Source organism: Nannospalax galili, unplaced genomic scaffold, assembly GCF_000622305.1.
Source record: "Nannospalax galili isolate Female #2095 unplaced genomic scaffold, S.galili_v1.0 scaffold2049, whole genome shotgun sequence".
NCBI lineage: Eukaryota > Metazoa > Chordata > Mammalia > Rodentia > Spalacidae > Nannospalax > Nannospalax galili.
The window spans coordinates 130,885-140,442 of NW_008360170.1; the positions used below are offsets into that span (position 1 = coordinate 130,885).

The following is a 9,558-nucleotide window of genomic DNA, read 5'->3' on the forward strand; positions in this document are numbered from 1 at the left end:
TGGGTTTGGGTTTCATTTGTTCTTGCCTTACCAGTGCCTTGAGTTGCAGTGTTAGGTCATTTATTTGGGCACTTTCCAATTTTTTAATGTAGGCACTTAAAACTATAAATTTCCCTCTTAGACTGCTGGTTGTGTTGTGTTGTATTGTCCTTTTTGTTGAATTCCAGGAATTCTTTTATTTCTTTCTTAATTTCTCCTTTGACCCACTCATTGTTTAGGAGTGTATTGTTCAATCGCCACGAGTTCGTGTAGTGACTAGGGCTTCATGCAGTGTTGATTTTGAGCTTTATTGCTTTGTGGTCCAATAGAACGCATGGAATTATTTCAATATTTTTGTTGAGGTTTGTTTTGTGGCCCAGTACGTGGTCAATTTTTGAAAAAGTTCCATGAGGTGCTGAGTAGAAAGTGTATTCTTTGGTGTTTCTGAAGTTCCCTACTGTTACTGAGTTGGGGTGAATCTATGTCTTAAAGTCCTGCAGTGTTGTTTTTATGAATTTGGGTGCAGCAGAATTTGATGCATATGTGTTAAGGACTGTAATATCGTCTTGGTTAACTGTTCCTTTGATCAGAATGAAGTGACCCTCCTTATCTCTTCTGATTAGTTTTACTTTAAGTCTCTTTTGTCAGATATTAGAATTACAACCCCTGCTTGTTTCTTAGTGTCATTTGCTTGGAATATTCCTTTCCATCCTTTCTCCTTAAGGTAGTGCCTGTCCTTGAAGGTGAGATGGGTTCTTGCAGGCAAGTGCCATTTACTTGGAATATTCTTTTCCATCCTTTTACCTTAAGGTAGTGCCTGTCCTTGAAGGTGAGGTGGGTTTCTTGCAGACAGCAAAGAGGTGGATTTTGTTTCTTAATCCATTCACTTAGCCTGTGTCTTTTGACTGGGGAGTTCAGTCCATTGATATTTAAGGTTGTTATTGAAAGATGTATATTAGTTGCTGTCATTTTGATTGCTGTTTGTGTTCTCTGTCTGATTGTGTGTTTCCTCAGTTATACCTTTATTGTCTTTCATTGCCTCTGGGTTATTGTTGTTCCTTTCTCCTCTCTTTGTGCTGCTTCAAGTATTCTTTGAAAGGCTGGTTTCATGGATATGTATTCTTTCAGGCTTTTCATGTCATGGAAGAGTTTTCTTTCCCCCTCAACTGTAATAGACATTTTTGCTGAGTACAGTATTCTGAGCTGGCATCTATTGTCATATAAAACTGGAAATACCTTGGTCCAGGCTCTTCTGGCTTTCATAGTTTGCATTGATGAGTCAGCTGCTATTCTGATGGGCTTTCCTTTGTATGTGACTTGTTTTTCTTTTGCTGCTTTCAGTATTCTCTTTTTAGTCTGCACATTTAGTGTTTTTACTATGATATGTGGTAGGAGGTTTCTTTTCTGATCCTGTCTATTTGGTGTTCTATATGCTTCCTGTATTTGCATGAGGATTTCTTTCCTTAATTTCGGGAAATTCTCTTCTACAATCCTGTTTAAGATCTGGTCAACACCATTAACCTGAAATTCTGCTCCTTCCTCTATTCCTATGATCTGTAGATTTGGTCATTTCATTGTGTCCCACATCTCTTGCATATTCCATTCCTGTGTTTCTTTAAATTTTCCATACTCTTTTCTTGAGTGGTCCAGTTCTTCAACTTCATCCTCCAGTGCTGATACTCTGTTTTCCATTTCATTCATTCTAGAGGTGAGGCTTTCCCCTGTTGTTTCAAGTTGACTTATTGAGTTTTGCACTTTCTTCTTCATTTCTGCCTGAGTTTTCTTCAATATTTTTATCTCTTTTGTAAATTCATTCAGAAGTTTATCCCTATCTTCTTTTAGCTGTTTGATTTGTTTGTTCGTGTGTTCTTTAAATTCACTGAATTCCTTGATCATGTTTATGACCTTTGAATTCAGTGTCCTGGGTTATCTCTAGGGGATTCTCCTTATAGAACTCTTCTACAGGATCGGTGGGCTTTGCAGGGGACATAGTTTTTTGGCTTTCCATTTTATTATTCTTTCATTGTGGTTTTGGCATGTGAATTTCTTTTGTTGTTTATGATCCTGATATGAGAATTAAGTTGAAGTATGCTTCTGTTTGTATTATCCAGGTGCCTAGATCCTTTCTTTATTGGTTATATAAAACTGGTTGACACAGGGTTCAGGTTCTCTCAGGTTTATTTTGGAGGGAACTGATGGCTTCAGATAAGCTATTCAGGGGTGCCCACAGAAGCCCAATTCAGGTTCCAGTCAGATACACTCAGGCTTCCTTCACCATGTGGAGGCAGGATCCAGGGTCTCTCAGGCAGTCCTGTGGGTTGTCAACCCTATGCCAGAGGGAGGCCAGAGGGGGGCCAGAACTCAACACTCTCTGGCAGTCTGCTGAGATCCCAGCCTTAGCCTACCAAAGCCAGATCTGCCCTGGGGCCTTGGGAGGGTCCTCACAAAATCCCAGGTAGGGGGATGGTATGAAACAATTAGGGAAAGCTCACCACCAAGTGGAGGCAGGATCTGGGGGCGGTCAGGCTGTCCCCTGGGTTCTCAGGCCCTCTGGTATTTGGAGGCCAGACGGAGGCCAGAACCAGGCACTTGCTGGTGGTCTACTGAGCTTGGAGCAGCTACCTCAATGAAGGTCTGAACCCACCCTCTCAGGCTGTCTGCTAGGACCTCAGCCCTAGCCTACCAAAGCCAGATCTGCCCTGGGGTCTTGGGAGGGGCCTCACAAAATCCCAGGCATGGGGATGGTATGGTGCAATTAGGAGAAGCTCACCACCATGTGGAGGCAGGATCCGGGGGCTGTCAGGCTGTCCCCTGGATTCTCAAGCCCTCTGGTAGTTGGAGGCCAGAGGGAGGCCAGAACCCGGCACTCTCTCGATTTCAGAATTCTTGATACCAGAATATTCATTAGAAAACTATGTCACAAATAAATGTGTCTTCCAGTCATTTAAAAGTAAATATTTCTGGGCTGGAGAGATGGCTCAGCAGTTAAGAGCACCGACTGCTCTTGCAGAGGACCTGGGTTCAATTCCCAGCACCCACATGGTGGCTAACAACCATCCATAACTCCAGTTCCAAAGGATCCGATTCCTTCTTCTGACTGCTGGAGGCATTGCACAGGTGCACTTACACACATGCAGACAATAAATTCATTTATGTAAAATAAAAGTAATAAATAAAATATTTTTTAAAGGTAAATGTTTCTTAGGAGAACAGGAAGCCACAATGTGAGAAAAAAAATATTTACAAAACACTTATTTAATGACGGACTGTTTGATCTGGGGATATAGCTCAGTGATAGAACACTTGCTCGGCATGCCCAAGGCCATATGTAATAAATACCTAAATGCAGCAAAAAAAAAAAAAAAAAAAAAATATATATTAATAAAGAACTGCTAACCAAAATATAAAAAAATCAAAATTCAATAAGAAAATAACTCTAATTTTAAAATGAGCAAAAGACCAGAACAGGCACCTCACTGAAGATAAAACACATGACAGCGGCACTTACGAAAAAACACCAGCATTGCTGTTATTAAACACCTATGAGGTTTGTTGCACACTTGTTAGACTAATCTGAATCAGAACCTGCAACACTAGAAGCTGGCAGGACATGGGGCAACAGGAACACTCACTCAGGACAGGTGGGAAGACAAAAGGATACAGTCATTTGGAAGAGATTAGCAGTTTCTTAGAAAACTAAACATACTCATATCATGCAGTCCAACAAACATACTCCTTGGACTTAGGGACTTTCATCCATGCAATAAAAAGCTACACATGAATGCTCTGGCAGCTTTGCTCAAAGTGCCGAACAGTGAAGCAGCTGTGATATCTTTTACTAGAAGAATGGAAAAAGCCTGGAATACCTAGTCAGCGGGCTATGATTCACACTAAAAGAAATGAACTACCAAACCGTGAAGAGAACCAGGTCTGACAGCACAGTCCTGTAATCTCACCTAATTAGGAGGCTAATGTATGAGGAACACAATTTCAAATCTTGCTTGGCCTACAGAGTGAGTTCAAGGCCAGCCTCAGCAGCTTAGTGAGACTGTGTCAAAATACAAAACAAAGTGCTAAGACGGGCTGGAGAGATGGTTCAGCAGTTAAGAGCACCCAGGTTCAGTTCCCAGTACCCACATGGTGCCTAACAACCATCAGTAACTCCAGTTCGAGTTGATCCAACACCTTCCTCTTGCCTCTTTGAACACTTCATGCACATGGTGCACCTACATACATGCAGGCAAACCACTCATACACATAAAATAAAAATAAATAAATAAATAAATAATAAAAAATTTTAAAGGGCCAAGGATATAGTTCAGGGTACTTGCCTAGCATGTGCAAGGCCCTAAATTCAGTCTCCAATCCACCATAAACAAAGACATGAAGAAACTTCTGGTACATTTTAGTAAGTGAAAGTAGTCACTCTTAAAAGGTGGCATGGTGGTGCACGCTTTTGGGAGGCAGAGGCAGGCGGATCTCTGTGAGTTCAAGGCCAGCCTGGTCTACATAGTGAGTTCCAGGACACTGGAACTACAGGGAGACCCTGTCTCAAAAAGACCAAAAAAAAAAAGGTTGCATACTGTAAATCCTATATAACATTTCTTTCAAAAAGAAAAATTATGGACATAGTAATAGTAAAATGATCATGGTTGTCAGAGGTTTGGGCAAGAGGGAGATGAAACAGAGGCATAAAAGGAATTTTTTATACTAGTAAAACTATATGATTCTCTAATGGTAGACACATAACATTACAAACTTATGCAAATTTTAAGAGTGAACCCCAATATGAACTATGGACTTTGGGTGATACCGTTGTGCTCATTGATTCTAACAAATGTGCCTCAGTGCAGAATGTTGATAGGGAAGCTGTGTGTTTGTCAGGGCAGAGGGCATATCTCTACTTTTGGCTTGTTTTTGCAGTGAACCCAAAAGTAGTCTAAAAAATTAAGTTCATTTTAAATAAAAAAGTAAATGCTGCCTTCAGTCTTCAAAGGTAAATTCTGTTTACAAGTGTAAGGCGTAAGCAGATAAACCATTTGCTGATGTCTATGTCATCAGCATTTATAATTTTAAAATATTTTCAAATGTATAACGATTCAGTACCATTTGATATTTCTGTACATAAGAGGTACAGAAATTATTTAGAAAAATAATATATATGGAAAAATTATAAGGTTTTCATGAAGCAGCAAAATTTTTAAAATTTTAACTCTAAAAAGGTAAACTCATAAGGTTAAAAAACAATAAAAAGTGAGACAGATTAAGAAAATTTTTCATTAACAAAGTATTGCAGTGCTTGTAAAATACTTCTAATAAATCAAAAAGAAAAGAGTAAACAGACCAATAGAAAGACAGGGCAAAAACACCAAATGAGCAACTTACAGAAGACAGCATGTAAATGAATAGTTCACATAAAAAGATGCTTAATCATGCTATCAGTTAGGAAACACAAATTTAAGTAACACAAAACACCACACTATACCTATCACATCTGTTAGCAAAAGTTAAAGCATAGCCACACAGTGTAAGACATTATGAAACGCATACAGTCTCTTACATAGCTGGTAGGAGGCGTGTGTTGATATACCCCCTGTAGAAAGAAAGCAATTTGGCCATACCACTCCCTAGCTCTCACACATGTTCACAAATATGCACAGGAAACCGTATACCATGGCCATGAGCCAGTGCTCTTAACCGCTGAGCCATCTCTCCAACCCCTCAACATGTTCTTTCAGAATATTTTTTACATTTATTTAGTTGTGTGCATGTGCATGTGCACATATAACAGCACACACAGAGGACAGCACACAGAGAACAACTGTCCTTCCAGCATGTGGATTCCAGAAATCAGGTGCATTTATCTGCTGAGCCATTTTGTCAGCCCCAATCAACACGTTCTTTAACAAGCACAAATATGATTACACCTATAATCCCAGCACAAAGAAGGCTGAGGTAGGAATGATCATGAGTTCAAGGCTAGCCTGGGCTATACAGTAAGACTATCTCTAAAATAGGAAAATGAGGGGGGAAAAAAAGAAGAAAAGAAAAAAGAAAGCAACTATCAACTACTATTTAACATATCTTAATGTTCGACACTCTCTTTAGGTTACAGTCTTGAAAGTGACCCCAAAGCCCATGATCTGGTCATTAGTGCACCCCCAACCTCCCACTCCACACTCTCTCCAACATTTGGATCTTTGAACTTGCCATTCCCAGGAGAAGCACTTTTCTTAAACTCTTCACCTTGGTAATTTTCAGTTGTCCTTTATAGGCCAAATAGTCCTTACAATAAGAAGTCTCTGCTGCTCCCACAGTCCCCAAGATTTTTACAATTGTACCACTTTAATGCAGTTTTAAATTCCTTTTTATAATTCTTCCTAGATGACATACTCCAGGAGGGCAGGGGCTGAATCCTGTTCATCACTAAATTAGCAGATTGACAGGCTAAATTTCCTTTTAAAAGCAAGAGTTGCAGTTTTAGAAATTTTCATTTATACCAAAAATCCATTTAAAATATTGTCCTCTGAGGACATATCAGATAGTAAACTAATAAGAAAAGATATTACATTTGCTCTTAGCAATAGCAGCTGCATTCAACCTGTTTTGGGTGGTTGTTCAGCTTGCCTAAAATACATCTTCAAAACTATTTCAAATAATTTCTTAACTAACAAAGGGATAAAGAAGCCCCAGGCTGGTGATACAGTTCAATGGCAGAGTACTTTGCCCAGCGTTTGCAAGGTTCTAGACTTGACTCTCAGAAACAAACATAACAACAACAAAAAAGTCCAGAAAACAATTTCAATTCCCATAAGGTATTTTATAGGGAGAAACAATCCTTAAATGTGATATACAGGGCTACAGAAATTGAGATACTGAATAATAACTTGGAGATACTTTCAAAAGACCTAAGTGAAAACAGCCTGGGGTAAAATTTTGTATTGGAATGACAGAAATAGATGTTTTGTGAGTGCTAATATTTTAAGGTTTTTGTACACAGTAACACACTGTTCACCTTCCAGCCGCTCTAGTGAGGATGAATCAATTCACACTTCCATCAACTACATGAGAACACTACACACTACCTCTTTACCTTCTGGATATTAAAACTTTTGACATTCAGGATTGTTTTTTTTTAGCTCAGTGATGGTGAGCGAACCCAGAGCCTCATGCATGCTAGTCAAATGTTTTATCCTCCAATGACCTAAATCCAGGGCCCTGTTCTGCTTTATTTTGAGGCCGAGTCTCACTGTATTGCTCAGGCTAGCTTAAAACCTTCAATCCTCCACTTCTCACTCCTGAGTAGCTGAGATTATCAGCTGAAACAGATGTGCACACACAGCTTGTTAATGCGTGTCAATGAAAGATTTTAAATAATGGTATCTTAATGTTGACTTAATTTTCATTTGTTTACTTAATCCAAAAACCAAATGGTGAAATATTTAACTAATCATCCACATTTTTCTTTGTTTCAATTACCTATTTATGATATTATCCTATCTTCAACTGAGGGGTTTTTTACAATTAAAAAACTGAAATGCTTCACTGAGATATAATTCAAATACCAAACCCACTTAAAGTATACAATTCAAAACTTTTTAGTATATTCATGGAGCTGTTCTCCCATCACCATTGAATTTTAGAGTATTTTCATAACCCTAAAAAGACACCCATCTACATTAATAATCTCTTCCCATTCCCTCTTCCTCTGCCCACAGTCCTAGGCAACCATTAATCTTTCTGTCTTGGTAGATTGGCCTTTCCTGGGTATTCATTTAACTGGAATTATAAGACATTTTTAAAAACACTTTTAATATATAGAGTTTAAAATACCTTTAAACATATTCCAAATATCTCCCCACAGTTCATTTGCTGAGGGAGGGGTAATACTTTGATACAGTCAAATCCATTTCAAGGATCTGTCTTTGGTAAAAAGACTATCCTGATTCCAGCTAAACAAGCATTCTAACATACATTTTCCCACAGGGCATTCACAGGTTCAATCTTAACACCCAAATCATTATGCCATCTACAACCAATTCTGGAAAAAAATGCATGCTTCCCACCCAAACAGTTAGTTGTCTCTCATAATACCAAAAAACAATCCTTTTCCTTTTGATTTGATCTTCATCATTCTCTAAGTTTATATGCATTTTGGTCTATTCTATATTGTTAACATTTTCCTCTGTTCTTCTATCTATCTTTGCACCTTAAAGATAACATTTTAAAATCTGGTTTGGGGCACTATACTCATTGCTATTATGTGGGGGGGGGGGGGGGCTTTCTTGCCTTCACAGAATCATTCTTTCATATAAACTTCAGAACATTGGAATTGCATTTATTATAAGTTAATCTAGGAAGGATTTACACTTTCTTAGTGGACAGTCTTCGTGTGTTAGTTATGATTCCACAGTCATACCCTTTTGGCAACAAATCCAGTTTTACAGTTGTTTTATAATGCCCCTTATGTCAATGTCATTTCTAGTTATTTGCCATCTTTTGTTTAAATGGGATTTCTTCCTGAAATTTTTCTGCTTACAGCATGCAGGAAAGTTACTAACTTTATTTTATATATACACATACTCAAAGATCTTTTTTTTAAACGATTTCATTAATTGTCATTCTGTCTGCCTAATCAGACCTAAATATCAGGAACTGGAAAAGGCACACAGGGATAGGTCAGAAAATATACCTGCCTCTAACTCTATTCCACAAGCTAAATTACCCAAGGAACACAGCAAGCATTTGCAAATGCACAGTAGACTGTTACACAGTCATCAACTCAGGGTGAGAGAACTGTGGACAAAAACAAAAGGAAAATAAATCCTGTTCCTCCCAGAGTCCTTCTGACATACTTCCAATCTTAAGAAAAAGACTGCCTACCAAACCTCAAAACACTAAGTTTGTCTTACAAATCAACATGTATGGTTTCCCAGAAATTTTTTTAAAAAGCTATCATATGACAAAAATGTAACCTTGTTTAAGAAGAATTCACTAAATCTGGAATAAATTATAATATGAAAATTTATTCAGTGATGAACCATCTGGAAAGATTTTTATGTTGAGATGTTAATTTGTGGACAAAAGAGGCAACTATGCTACTTTTCAAAACTTTTTTAGGCATTTGGTTACCCTTTCAGAGACTCAGGATCAAAATAAATACCTGTAAACTTTGTTGAGAATACTAGACCTTACTAGATCTTACTGTGCCAATGGTTTTCCTGTGATTAAGACCCTTGAAAGCTGATTAGCACTAGCAGAGGGAGGGCAAGAAGGGAATGTTCCTGCTCCTCCTATTGTTTTTCTTACTGTTTCTCTCCGACAACAATTTTATCTATATTAAATGGCAATTACTCCAAAATATAGTTTTATTCATTACTCAAGTTATTTTTCTTCATCCTATATAGGGTTTTTTTGGTCTTTTTGAGACAGTGTCTCCCTACTATATAGTTTTTTTAAAAGGTCTCTCTCTCTCTTTCTCTCTCTACTATATAGTTTTTTAAAAGGTCTCTCTCTCTCTCTCTACTATATAGTTTTTTAAAAGGTCTCTCTCTCTCACACACACACACTATATATATA

At 38.1% G+C, this 9,558-nt stretch overlaps 1 protein-coding gene and 1 pseudogene across 1 annotated transcript in view; both read right to left on the minus strand.

The window, feature by feature from the left end:
• The window catches only part of Acap2 (ArfGAP with coiled-coil, ankyrin repeat and PH domains 2), a 156,052-nt gene that overhangs the window by 117,224 nt on the left and 29,270 nt on the right, over positions 1 to 9,558 (minus strand). The gene's annotated exons all lie outside the window — the stretch shown is intronic.
• On the minus strand, positions 6,462 to 6,584 carry LOC115068613 (annotated as a pseudogene).